General features: G+C 36.9%; 1 long non-coding RNA gene across 1 annotated transcript; it reads right to left on the bottom strand.

Moving 5' to 3' along the window:
* Positions 1 to 239: 239 nt before the first annotated feature.
* On the bottom strand, positions 240 to 13,330 carry LOC129190357 (uncharacterized). The gene is made up of 4 exons (XR_008572983.1): positions 13,273 to 13,330; positions 13,092 to 13,178; positions 8,637 to 8,701; positions 240 to 7,226 (listed from the first exon to the last, which is right to left on the bottom strand). It is a non-coding gene; the product is annotated as an uncharacterized LOC129190357 (long non-coding RNA).
* Positions 13,331 to 14,663: the final 1,333 nt, after the last annotated feature.

Below are 14,663 nucleotides of genomic sequence, written 5' to 3'. Positions count from 1 at the left end.
GGACGGATGTGAAAAGTGAAGTCACATCATAAGACACCAAAGTTTCCCACTTCTGCCCACTCTTACTGTATTTAAGGCCTAAGCTACCAGCACTTATTAGTTCGCTGACGAAGCTCTTCGGATGAGGAGCGAAACGTCCGACACCTTCTTCACAGAAGTACAGATGACGTCTCAAGAAGCCTTTTCCTCGATGGACAACTCCTGTACGACTGAGAGCCTACACAGACGAACCCTTATAATTGTTACTCTTGTTCCACTCTTATTTAAGTTTAAAAAAAACAAAAAATAATATACACACATTTTAACTTGAAAAGCATAAGCAGTAGAAAATGGGATCACTACGCACGTACGCACGCACGCACGCACACCCTAACCGCACAACACCTAATTCTAACCCTGTTATTTCATGTCTAGATGGCTCTAATAAAAAATGTATTTAGAAGGTGGTAAAATAGTTTGTCTTAAATGTTTTATTTTGTAATTATGTCTACTGTATTGGGTAATAGGAGTGTAAAGGTGACTATGGGGTGTTAATGCTGACAGGGCTCTAATGTTAAAAAAAAAAACATATCTAGAAGATCATAAATGGGTTTAAAAAATAGTCTTTATAAAGAATGAATCCTATATCACGGTGGGGTCTGGAACCAATTAACCGTGATAAACAAGGGATTACTGTAATGGGATAGGAATGAGTTTATTATGTGGCCATTAAAAAAGCCTTTATTAAGACTACTAAGCGTGCAATCAAACTAAAATGAACTTAAACTGCACATGGTGAAAAAGACGTGGCATGTGATTTAGAGGAAGCAGGAAGTGTGTTTGCAGAGCCATATTATCACATAGCAGTTTTGAGTTTTGAGTTCAATCTTGAAGTTCAACTTGAAATTGTACCGCTCACACACACACACACACACACACACACACACACACACAAACTCAGCTGCTGAAACCTTTTCACTTTGCTCAGCAGACTTTTTGAAATGTATTTATATAAGTATGGTTGCGCTACCTTGGCTTCCTTAGACGTTATATAAATGCTGTTACCAAGAAACAGCAAAGTGTTGCTACGGTACGGTTGTGTGGGTGTGTTCTCACTAAAGGGGAAGTACATTGCACAAGAGTTTCAACCCTGAGGAAAATAAATACTAAGCGGAATGAAAAAGTAGAAGAAGGTATGCGAGTCTAAAGAAAATGTATGAATTTCAGAATAAATACAATCTGCAGCTACGGTATATCTCCCAAAATGAGCCTAAAGGTGGATTCAAAACCAATCCAATCATGTAACATCTACACAAAGATGATTTGGATCTTTAAGTAGACAAGAACAATTAGGCCAAGGGTGTCCTAACTTTGCCACTTTGATATTTTGTAAAGCAACACATGTAGATATGCTAAAAAAGTTACATACATTTCAAAATATTTCGTTATATAGCTGAAAAAAAAAGCATATTTTTAATAACTTCTGCCTTTTTTCCCCATTTTTTCTTCAGTAATCTTTGTAAGTTTTCTTTCCATAATAGTATGACTTTATTCCCATAATATTTTGACTTTATTCCCATATTATAATTTTTCCCCCTTGTTCAAAAATCCAAACCTATATGGCCCTGTGTGAAAATGTGATTGACGCCCCCTGTTAAAACATAACTGGGATAAATTGAGATCTATCAGTGTGGAAACGGTTATAAAGCCATTTCTAAAGCTTTGGGACACCAGCCAACCACAGTGCGAGCCAGTATCCACAAATGGCTAAAACATGGAACAGTGGTGAACCTTCCCACGAGTGGCCGGCCAACCAAAATGACCCCAAGAGCACAGCAACAACCAAAGACCCCACAACAACATCCAAAGAAGTGCAGGCCTCACTTTCCTCAGTTAAGGTCAGTGTTCATGACTCCACCATAAGAAAGACGCTGGGCAATAACGGCCTGCATAGCAGAGTTCCAAGACCACAACCACCGCTGAACAAAAAGAACATTAAGGCTTGTCTTAGTTTTGCCAGAAAACATCTTGATGATCCCCAAGACCTTTGGGAAAATACTGTTTGATGAGACAAAGATGAACGGTGTGTGTTCCATTAGATCTGGCGTATAAGCAATGCTTCATTTCAGAAAACATCATCACAGCAACAGTAAAATATGGTGGTGGTAGTGTGATGGTCTGAGGCTGTTTTGCTGCTTCAGGACCTGGAAGGCTTGCTGTGATCAATGGAAGCATGAATTCTGCTGAAGGAGAATCTCCGGCCTTTTGTTGGTGACCTCAAGCTGAAACGAACTTGGGTTCTGCAGCAGGACAATGATCCAAAACACACCAGTGAGTCCACCTCTGATTGGCTGAAGACTTTGGAGTGACCTAGTCAAAGTTCTGACCTGAATCCTACTGAGATGCTGTGGCATGACCTTAAAAAGGAAAAGCCTCCAATGTGGCTGAATGACAGCAATTCTGCAAAGATGAGTGGGCCAAAATTCCTCCAGAGCTATAAGAGACTCATTGCAAGTTATCACAAACGCTTGATTGCAGTTGTTGCTGCTAAGGGTGGCTCAACCAAAGTTATTAGGTTTAGGGGGCAATCACTTTTTCCACACAGGGCCATATAGCTTTGGATTTTTTCCCCCGTTAATGATAAAAAAAAAATTCCGGTATCATATTCCAGAACTTCTTTATGTTGTTTTCTGTCATTCACAATTATTCTACACGATATTCAAGTCAATTTTATCTTCCTTATTGTGGAACTTCTGTCAGTCAGTATTCTCTAAAATGTTGTGGACCTCATCTTTGGAATAATTTATGTCCTGAACTTCAATCAACATCTTTGTCTTTATTTAAAAAGCATCTGAAAAGGACTTTAACGGAAAAATATAAGGTTGTATATGATTTGATTTGTATTTGATGAATTGTAATTGGATTTGTATTTTTAATGTTTTATTTTAGCTTATTATTTGAGTTATTTGTAATTTAAATGTATTTTCTCTCTTTCTTTTTCCCTGTGTACGTTTGGGGAGGTATTTACATAAGCCTCTTTTGGCTTCCATCCTCTCCTGCACAATGATTTTAACTGTTTATAAATTGTGTTTCTCTTTTCTTTTTTTTTTTTTACGCTGCTTATGATGTGCAAATAAATAGTAAATAAATGTCATATGAAATATGACAAAAAGGTGTGTTTTTCTCAGCTTCTTGCCTCAATGTTTGTTCCCCTTTATATTTGGAGTGTTATAGATAGGAAGGGATAAAAAAAAAGAAAAAGATGATGAGCCAGTCACAGCTGACAGAGTGGTTGGTTCATGAATCAGCCTTCCATGAGTGAATGTGTGAATGACACAGGACAGGACAGACACAGAGTCAACTATATGCTAATGGTCTTAGCATTCGGTCAAATGTGGACTATTTTTAAGCCATGTCCCAGAAGAGGTGTGCAGCACATCTAAAACGGGATAAATAGAGCTTATTGACAGGATAAACGCTTGTCAACAAATGTCCTCAGTCATTACCATCTTCTTGTTATGAAACATAAACGATGCATATGTTTGCATGGAATACATAACAGCATTGATATTTCAAGAACAAACTGCATCCCAGCTTTGTCATATAGATGAAAACGCATATTAGTATCAACTTATGTCTTTCCTCTTTTTTTTTCAAATTTTTGCTGTTTTTTTTTTTTTTTTTACATTTTCCAAATATTTAAACTTTGTCCTTCTTCAGTAACGTTCATAAATTTTGTTTTTTTTTTTAATATTGCAACTTTATTCCCATCACATTTTTACTTTATTGCCATAATATTGTAACTTTTATCCCCAAGCGTCTGTGTAGGCTCTCAGTCGTACAGGAGTTGTCCATCGAGGAAAAGGCTTCTTGAGACGTCATCTGTACTTCTGTGAAGAAGGTGTCGGTTCACTGACGAAGCTCTTTGGATGAGAAGCAAAACCTCCGACACCTTCTTCACAGAAGTACAGATGACGTCTCAAGAAGCCTTTTCCTCGTTTTATCCCCAAGCTAATTTCCCAGAAATTACAAATTTACCTATATTCCAACTATGGCAAAAAAAAAAAATTCTTTAATATTTCAACTCTGTTACTAAAATGAAATTATTTTCTCATAAATTTGCATTTTTTTTCCCTCATTAGAATACATTCTCTTAATATTTGTATTTTATTCTTATAATTGTGTTTTCCCACTTATGTTTTTTTCGCCCCAACTATTTCAACTTTCTTCTTGTAAATTTTCTTTTTGTAATGACTTAATTCCCATGTTATTTAGATTTTATTCTCTTCGCTTTCCCCGCAAAATAATTTTCCAAAAATTAAAACTTTATTCTTTTGTTTTTCATATTATTGACAGGATATCTCTGCTCTTTTGACCCTTTTTCTTCAAAATAAGAGAAAGACGTGACGGTCTCAATGAAGGTCTCTCTTAATGTAACACGTCTACATGGTGTCGCCATGGCAACCCCTGCATCAGCACCACTGTGGCAATGAAGAGCCAGAGTGTCCGTCTGTTGGTATGTAACACTACACAACGTACACGCAAAAAAAACACGGAAAAAAATGACTACATTATTATAGTCATATTTTGCATTGGTGTAGAACTGCCAACCATCACATTAGCCCCTTTCACACAGACCGTTCATGAAATCAGCTCTGCTCCATCCAACTCCTTTTCGGACATGTTCAATTGTGCACATGTGCAACATTTGATGTACTTCAATGGAAATAAAGTAACCCATTACCATTTTCCCTGTTCTGTATGAAAGACACCAACACAAAACACAAAAGAGAAGCTGGCAATTTTCTGGCTTTGAAGGTAGAACCATAGCTGTAACAGAGGTTGGACGGCGCCTTTCAAACAGAGACGATGCAAAATTGCAGCAGCAAAGCCGTAATAGTTGTATCGTCCTGTTCAAGGGTAAAGAGGAACGCTACTTTGTTACCAAAGTAGAACTGACGTGTGGCATCCAAGCATATGAGAGTTAAAAATCACACTTAAAGCTTAATTTTTTTTTCTATAATAAATCATTTTTAAAAAGGTCGATGTGTAAAAAATATCAACGCAGTCCAGAAAAAGTTTTCCCGCCAACCACAGTCAAAGACTGTTGCTTTGCTCAAGTAACAAAAAACGGAAAGACGTCACAGCCTTTAAAAGGAAAAGTGTGGGAGGAAAATGTTGCCAATCATCCGCAATCCTGATGCGAGACATGAAAACACATCTCTTTCTTTTCTGTGCATTCTAAAGTCAGCTAAAAAGAAGCAGCTAATTAATGCACGTAATGGGACACACCTATTCTTCCTATGAAAACACCTCCAAAAAGCTCCAACAAGGTGTTATGGTTTTCTTATCCATGCTGTGAGCATGTAGTAACAGGTACATTAATAACATGTAATACTTGCAGTATTTTGGGAACTTCCTTTCTGGGTGCATTGATTTCACATAGCAACATAGAAAGGAACGCTACACCTAGTGTCAAAAACAAAAACACAGCAGCAGTGGTGGCAGCTCCAATATGTAGCGTTACCTTTGGCTAGTGGCCTGAGGCCTTGTGAGCGAGTGTGTGGTGAAGCTAGTCGCTAGCCGGCTAGTAGTTGGCGGTGTGGTGTGGCGAGGTGTCACTATGCCAGTAACGTAGTTCTTGGGCGTAACAATGTTAATAACAATGACAATGTTGCTCTAGTTTGGTTAATACACAGCTCACATTATGGAAATGGAGACTTGTTGGCAAACAACACCCAAACAGTGGTTTTGTTAATGACGATGGCAAAATTATTTTGTTGACTAACTTTTTTTTTTTTATGACGAAAACAAGACGGTGACTAGCTAAACATTGTTGTTTGATGACTAAAAGGTGTTGAGTTGTGCGAGTTTTTGTTGACGAGACGAGACGGGACGGGACGAAAATGTTCATGGTGTATCACAATTGTCCCCAACCTTTTTTTGACCCACGGACCAGCTCATGTTCCCACTAATCTCCAGCAGAAGATTATTAAATCCCTGTTTGATGTGTGTGGGAAAAGGCAGTGTGCTAGCATAGATTAATTTGAGGTTATGCACCAAACAAATACGCACATTAGCACTCAATAATGTCTACAAAACGTACCTTTATGCATTCCCACATAGTATCAACATTTGGGACCAAATATGAGGTGGAAGAAAAAGGGTACAAATACAGTATAGTAGTCTCTGTGCCGCGTGGGCCAAAGTTAGTGCGCGCGCACACACACACACACACACACACACACACACGCGGACACGCACAGATAACTAAGGTGTGTTCAAGGACGGGTTTGGGTTAGGGTTGCCGCTCTCGACAAACATGCAAAAACTATGGGCTTTGTAACTGTATAGTATTTTTAAAAATAAAATATTATATGTAATAATGAAAAATAAAACATCTATATAGTCAGTAAATTAAATAAATACTGTAATTAATTACAGTACACTGCTAGTTGTTCCAAATGCTCTGCAATGAGGGGGAAAAACCCCAATTGAACACACACAAACTTAGCCACATGAAACGGAAGCAAAGCTATGACGCCTGGGGCTTATTGTGCCATGGTGTTTGAAAAGTGCAAAAGGTTTGCCGGAGACCTCCGTGGAGTCACACTGGCTGCTCGGAGCGTGTCCCCAAATACAGTGCACCTTGCTGAGACACGCCAGGTGGCTCCTCTTGCTCTATACTGTGTTTCTTTGAATTATTTTTGGTTGTTTAGCTGCAGGAGCAAAACAGCTCTCGATATGATGCACTATAGTTCTACAACCACAATCATAAACAACATATTTTATCATGTAGATGGACATATTTGGTGTCCCTAATGAAGTGTCCTGAATATATATGTGCTAACATTCGTTCCAGAGGGACAGAAACAGCCTAACCACCAAGCTACCAAACCAGAAACTGGACAGCCAGCCATGGCCCAGGATTGGAAGAAGATGCTAGTTGATATTGGCAAGCAACTAATCTTTCCCCCAGAGATTGCAACCACCATCCTCAGGCCAGACTTGGTGCTATGGTCCCCTTCACTAAAGATGGGAGGCTGAGCGATGACCCTGTGGGCGGGGCAGTTTTTTTTATCCCAGGTCGGGACCTTACTGCCTAGCTCAAATCCCTCTACTTACCAGGCACTACTTTACTCATGACTGGGCATGGGACACAGGCTCAGGATTGATCACCCTATAGTTGGCTGCCTTTGATGAGTTCCCACGCCACTCTCAACATCCATGCCTCATGTGATTACCATCTATTGGCACAAAGGACATTTTCCATCAAGTCCTGTGTATTTATGAACTATGTGCACTAAACAGACAGGTAACCTCAGCAATAACATTTCACAAATGCTAAATGAAGATGTTTTTCTTGCATTACATAAAAACATCCATGAAAAGATGCAAAAGCTGTTTGAAAAGTTACCATCCTTGACAGAGACACACAATGCACACACATTTTTATGCAATATTTAGACTCTTTTCCGCCCTAGTGTGCCAGTGCCACCATCTGAGGACCTTCGGGAGACTCAACACCACCAAAAGCATGTTGATGGGGAAAAAAAACCCGCCTTGTTCGGTGCGCCCTAGCTGCTAAAAATAAACTTGTTATTGAAAAGCACAAAGAAAAGGTGCAAGGCTACAGGAGCACAAAGACAAGCCAAGAGGAGGAGGAGGAGGAGGAGTGATGGAGGTAGAAGTGGAAGGTATACGCTTCTTTTCCACAGGCTGCATCACTTTGCACTGGATTAAAAACGTCTACTTAACACTGTAGGAACATTTCATACAGTCCATCCACAATAATTCGTTTTTCAAAAAGATCAATTTTGAGGGACAAAGTTTAGAAGTGATGGCTAGAATAAAACTGTAAAAAAGGTGCCCAAAATTGGAGTGCCTTCTCATACAAAAATATATACACAATAAATATAATAATAAATTATACAGATAATGATGATGATTATTATTATTAAACAATAATGCACAAATACATTTAAAAAAGGTAATAGTATGAGTTTAAACAATTTGAAAAATAAAAGAAAACAAGTTATAATAAAAATAAAATTTCTATATAGCAAGTAAATTAAATAAATACTGTAATTACATATTTTTACAATAGTGATGATACATCAATGAATAACATACGAGTTTTTTAAATTATTAATCACCGTTATTAAATAAATAACATTGCGATAAAAAAAGAAATTAACACTTAAAACAATGAAAGTACATACAAAAGACAAATACAAAATACCTACAATTAAAATAAAACATATATTCAATGAATAAAAAAAAGCATTAAAAAAAACAATAAGAAAGTAACTGACCTAACTGACCAATAAGAAAATAACTGACCTAAATAAATAATACTGTACCTGATTGACAGTAGAATATATGATAAAAGAATATATGATAAAATGTGGTTAAAAATAATAAAATACACATGCACATAATACTTAGTAAAAAAATGAAATACACAAATGTAATAATCATCAGTACATTCATAAAATCATGGAAAAACAGCCAGTTTTCTCTTATTTCCAGTGTGTTAGGGTTAGATGGATTTCAATGGAAAAACCAGAAGACATAAGTTTGCTGCAGTATTTCGAAACATTACATCTGTTCGTATCACACAAAGGTCAATAGAAAAAGGAATGAATTTTACCGACCTTTTCTTATCTTGCTTAGGAGTATCTGGAGGTCTTCCCAGCATCCCAACATGGGGGTGTGGACCCTGCAATTGGCCACAAAATATCATGAATATATATCAGGTTTCAGGAAATAATAATGAAGAAAATATTGAATTTGCTCAATTAGTTAATTTGATGGGGTTTGTTTTCCCCCCCAAATCTTTATTGAAACTGGTCATAATAATTAGGACATTTTTTAAATAATTATTTTAGTATTTATTATTAGATATTTTCTAATATTTATTTATTATTTGATTTCATTTTTTGTATTATTTTATTATAGTGGGAAGTACCATCATCCGTCAGCAGGTATTGGCTGTGGGGATGTGGTCAACCAAAAAAACAAATTGTGTTGCAAAAAACACAAACAGTAGGTTCTGCTTACTTAACCGGTGTTGGCATCCTTCTGGGAAAAAGTGAAAAATACTATGGAAGTATTAGTGAATATCAACCAGAAAATATGCTGAGCTTTGATATAAAAACACAAGTTGAAGTCAGCACATATACATTTATTTAATATATTGAGAATCACTGCAATAAAGCATAACCTGGAAAGAGACATTAGCACCCAATATAAAATTATGGACAACGTTATTGAAATGCAGAAATTAACTTTCACTATTAGAGATAAGATATCCATATTTAATAAGTTACATCTTCTTTGCTGCAATTAAGAATGAAGACCAAATGTAGGCATGATACATGATATACTGTAGATTCGCTAATGGTTCAATTTATTTTGAACATACATACAAGTTAGATTGGAGTACATCACATAGTACAATTTGCAGTTACACATGCCCAAAAAAATTATTTAGATTCAAGAGTTTTATTGTCATATGCACAGTAAAACAGGCAGTTATACTATGCAATGAAATTCTTATTCTGTTCATCCTCCCAAGAAAAGAAAGAAAACACAAGAAAAAGAATAAGAACATAAGAAACATAAATACCAGTAAATTAAGCAACAACAACAGAAGAGACATTAACACAGATAAATAATACAAATAAATAAATAAAGTGCTATGAGTGTGTGCGTGTGGCGTTCTCTCTCTCTTATATATATATATATATATATATATATATATATATATAAATAAATGGACGTAATATCCACTTCGCCGTGGGACAAAAACAAGCTTCAAACTAACCGCATTGCTTGATTGTTTTAAAACAAAATGTCACTGTGGTAAAAAAAAAAAAAAAAAAAAAAAAAAAAAAAGAGTCACATTTGGAGTCCAAAGACCAGAAGCTAGGCAGGTAATTCTAGCTAGCTAGCAGCGGCGGCGGCAGTTGACAGCTACACCCTAAAAAATGCTGGGTTATGAAATGTTTAACCCATTATGAGTTATTTATATGGGATTTAGGGTTATGACAATTGGGGAAAAAAAAAACAACAAAAAAAACAACCCAAACGCCGTTGGGTCATCACGTCGAGAGACGTGCTCCGCCTCCTCACAGGTGAAGACGGCAGGCGCCATTAAACCAAAAGAACAAAACGAAGGCGGCACCAAGAACCCGAAGAAATAATCCCAGTGGAAGGCCAATAGACAATAAAAAGTGTGTATGTGCATCCTACATTTAATTCACATTGTCAAGTTGCGTGCAATTGGTAGCCTTGTTGAGCCTATTTGGTTGTTTGGCTAACGTAACAAGGCATTTAACCGCCGCCATGTCAGCACACACGGATGGAGCTTTTCTGTTAGTTCTTGGCCATTTAACCAATGAATTATTGTAACTTGTTCGTAATGCCCATGAGCGTATGGTCATGTTCATTTTGAGTTCACCAGCTAAGAAGTTCGCTATCTTGTTGGCTCCCTTGAGTGCTAGCCCGGCAACAATTCCAGTCAAATTCTACCTGGGGGCATAGTTTGCTACTATAAACTTAGCTCAATTTGCATGTATGTGTATATGCAATTTATTACATATAAATTACTGATGAAGGGTTGGTTTATCAATATCTGAAGAGCCCATTTCCAAATAGCACGTTTTAGAAAATCAATTTTTTTTTTTTACATAAATACCTGCTTCTTCCATTTATGCATTTCAACAGCAATATTGCTTCTCAAAATTATTTATGGTGGACTTAAAATGCGTGTCGAAAAACATTTCTTTTTACAAGGCGCTAAATCAATTCAATTTTTTCCCAATATGGCGCTTAGTCCATCTGAACAATCAGAGCGAGTGTCACGGCTGCTGACTGGTTTTGACCAGGGTGGCGTGGTTACTGACGTGTATTACCCACAATGCATAGCAGTGTTTAGCTTTCCGTTTGTCAGCAATGGCATGAATAGTTCAAACAGTAGCAATTGTATTTTTTGCCTAAGTTCTTTTTGTTTGTTTCAGATCAATGGACGGCTTTGTGGTCAACACTTTGACAGAGTGGCAGCTGACAGACCTTGTAGAAAGATTTCAAAGGTAAGAAATAGATTTTTCCCACATCCACAGCTGTGTCCTTTTTGGATTATTGCACTACCAATATGAAGTGATCTGTTTTGCATTATTTATTCATATTCTATTTTCTTATTTTTCTTCTCTCCTATCTTGCCTTTTGTTTTATTTTTAGGTGATTAAGTTTATTAGGACATTATTGCAGAGCTGCAGCAAATGTGAATTTCTCTTGGAGATGAACAAAGTATTTATTACTATAGCTGCCTAGTAATTAGCCATACAGTTGTTTTCTGCTCATGTTTTTTAAAAGTAAACAATGTCTTTGTTTCTATTTTTGTCTTTCGGAAGAGGGGATTGATGAGTTTTTTTCTTTTAGAGCCCACCATCCACTTGATCCCAAGAGCAGGTAATTGAAATATTTGGGGTGTCATGATTCTCAAACCGATTCAATTTGATTCATAAAGGGATAGTTTGGATTTTGGTTTGGTTTGGTTTGGTAAAGTCAACTTAACTTTAAAAGTTAAAAGTTAACTTTACTCACAAAAGTGAGGTGACTTTTTGTGCAAAATAAGTTACACTCACCTCAACTTTACTGAGTAATGTTAACTTGTAAAGGTAATTCGACTTTACCCACAAAAGTGAGTTGAGTCTTTGTGCAAAAGTTACCCTCACCTGCAAAAGTACATTGACTGTACTTACAAAACGAATGTGGTACAAAGACTACTTTTGTTTAATCTACAGGATAAAATGATGCAAAAAGTTGCCAGACTATTTCTCAGTAGATAAATCACAATATATTTTTGTCATGTTAAGCATCAATTATCAATCATCCTACGGTCAACACAATCAAGAGGTCCTAAGTCACCAAAATAGCAATTTATTAAATCACAAAATTAATCGAATATAAAATTTTACAAAAATTGCACATGCACATCATAACAGTAGACAACTCTTCATGACTTTACACCACAAATTGAAGCATATGTGGAACTTCGCCCAGTGTACGCCCCAGTTATCGTGTTTTTCAGTTTATGCCAAAAATCTACAGCAGAATTTTGTCTCTGTATACACTTCCCGGTTAGCATACAATAAAAACTCTTGAATCTCTTGAATATGGTACCCATTTTGTCATGTTAATACATTGTGTGAGTCCAACTATGTTTATATATATATATATATTTTTTTTTTTTTTTAAATCACAAAACCTGTAATCATTGTGTTAGCATGGAAACCAGACATCACTGTCCGCCAGCTCTGTCACTCATCTATGTCATCAACGGTTGGCTTGTTCTTTGCTAACTAACACAGTTACACCTCAAGTCTCTGCTTTTCTTATCGATCACGGCTGCAAAATAACCCACAACAACCCAAACAAAATTGCAAGTGCCAGTATTTTGACAAAGAAAATGACAAACATTATTAAATTCATGAAATATCTCTTAGCTTAACACAAACGTGGCATCCGAGTGGACCTTGCTGCCTCATAGCAGTCTTTGTCAACAAACAAGTCTTCCATCAAGGTAAAAGTGATATGAAGTGTTCATCGGTCCCTTTAATTTCTCATTGATATGCATTTTTAAATTGTTTTCTGCATGTAAAACTTGAATTGTAATTTTATTTAATGTATTTTGAGTTAACATCTTTGGGTGTCCGGAGCGGTTTAATTGGATTTACATGATGTCTTATGGAAAAAATTGATTGGTTACAGTATGTTTTGTTTGGAGTCTGACCTTTCATAACGGATTAACGCCAACCGAGGTTCCACTGTACACACTTCAAAGCACTAAAAATTTTAACGAGGTTGAGATAAACCCTGGCAAAGTGGAAAAGCATTAGGTTGCTTTGAGCAGTTTGTATGAACCACAGATCTGCAGAATGAGTGATTTAAATGCAATTGAAGGCCATTTGAAGTAAATTTAAAACCTAGAAGTCCTCTAAATCAATTTGATTGTTTAACTTCCAATAAATGCCAATTTTCAAAATTCCATAAAATAATTTAGCACAAGTTAAACTCAAACAGGCAGGCCTTCAAAAGTGTTTTACCTTGTAGTCCTTGATTAGCTCATGCCTTTTCACCAAGGTAGAGAAGGCCTCTGATCACAGCCTCTCTTTTGAACTCAATGCTGTTGTCTTATAAAAACAAAACCAGATATCAGAAAGTGACTACATATAATTAACTGTTTAATTGTCGCATGCATCCATAGTATTTAGTGGGGCGACACACCTGGGAAAGCTCAAATAGGGCAGGCCATCAAGCTCTGAAGTCCATCACAGCTGGTTTATTGAGGATGACATTTTGACGCAATGAAAAGGTTTTTGCCATCTTCTCATTGATAATTCTTGTGTTGTCCCTCTTCTTGTATTCATAGAGAAGCTCTACTCTCTCCTTTTCAAGAGTTTCATCAGTTTCACCCAGAGGATGTGGTGGGAGATAGTTTACCTCAGATGTCTTAGCTTTTTCAAGCTTTTACTTGGATGTCCATCTGCATCTGCTTTTCTTACATTTAGTTCTGTTAGTACATGGTGCATCACCTTTGCTCTAAAATTGCCAACCTTGTATTTTAGACTGTTCTGCCAGCCACACGTACCAATGGGTGAAACTGGATCCCTTAAACAGGGGTGTTTTATGACCAGGGCCTCAGCAACCGGCTCCCTTTGTGCTCGTGAATGATAAGCAGTGTAGCAAAAGATGCTGTCTGCAAGTTTGTGAAGAATGTTGGATTTTACTGAAGGACTGCTGAGTACAGTTCCATTATGGAATGAGCTCTGTGTCAAAAGAGAAGGTAGGTATGTTAAACTGATCTGGCCAAGACAGAACTAAGAGAGGGGGTGCTCTCTGGAGAAGACAAAAGCATGGTCACTGGATGCATGAGAGGAACTGGAACGGACATCTTCTGATGACTCACAGCAACTGCTATCAAAGTTCTCCTGGAGTTCTTTCTGCGCGTATGATCACTGGGGAAGTAAGAACCACCTTGAAGGTGTCTTTGTCCTTTATGTTGTTCATTTAAAAGAGAGTCAAAAATTGACCATCAAAATCCTGGTTCTGAATTACAAACTAAAATCTTCTTCAATTGCATGTCTCCTGTACAATATCCTTCAATTCATCTACAGTCAGCGGGATTCCGGAGGGCAAGGAAAGCTTGCAAATTTGTTCTGTTGAATTTAGGTTAAAAAAAAATAATAATAAATAAAAATTACATTGTATAACTTAAAGGGGTAGTTGGGATTTTTGAGAAGCCAAACTCCTTACTCGTGTAACCCCAGCAACTACCTGGAACTACAGTCTTCATCACTGAAATCAGACCAGAACTGGACTTGGGGGACCAAGTGGGGTGTGAGTCACTGTTCATGACTACATTGCTGACGGGGATGTCATATTACTATGTCAAAAAATCCGAACTATACCTTAAAGTGATCTAAAAGCTTCACTCTTAACCCTTGCATTATGAATATTTCAATATTCAATTGAAATTTCAATACAAACTGTATTTAATCTTGAACGGGAATGTGTTGCTTCAAAGTGACACCTCGCTGTGAGGACCAAATCGTAGCATTAAAAATACACTTGCATACATATTGTATTTATATTAGTTTAAATGCAAGCCACCATCT

This window comes from Dunckerocampus dactyliophorus, chromosome 11, assembly GCF_027744805.1.
Source record: "Dunckerocampus dactyliophorus isolate RoL2022-P2 chromosome 11, RoL_Ddac_1.1, whole genome shotgun sequence".
NCBI classification, from domain to species: domain Eukaryota; kingdom Metazoa; phylum Chordata; class Actinopteri; order Syngnathiformes; family Syngnathidae; genus Dunckerocampus; species Dunckerocampus dactyliophorus.
The sequence above is the reverse complement of the archived record's forward strand: the minus strand, read 5'-3'. Positions and strand labels throughout refer to the sequence as shown.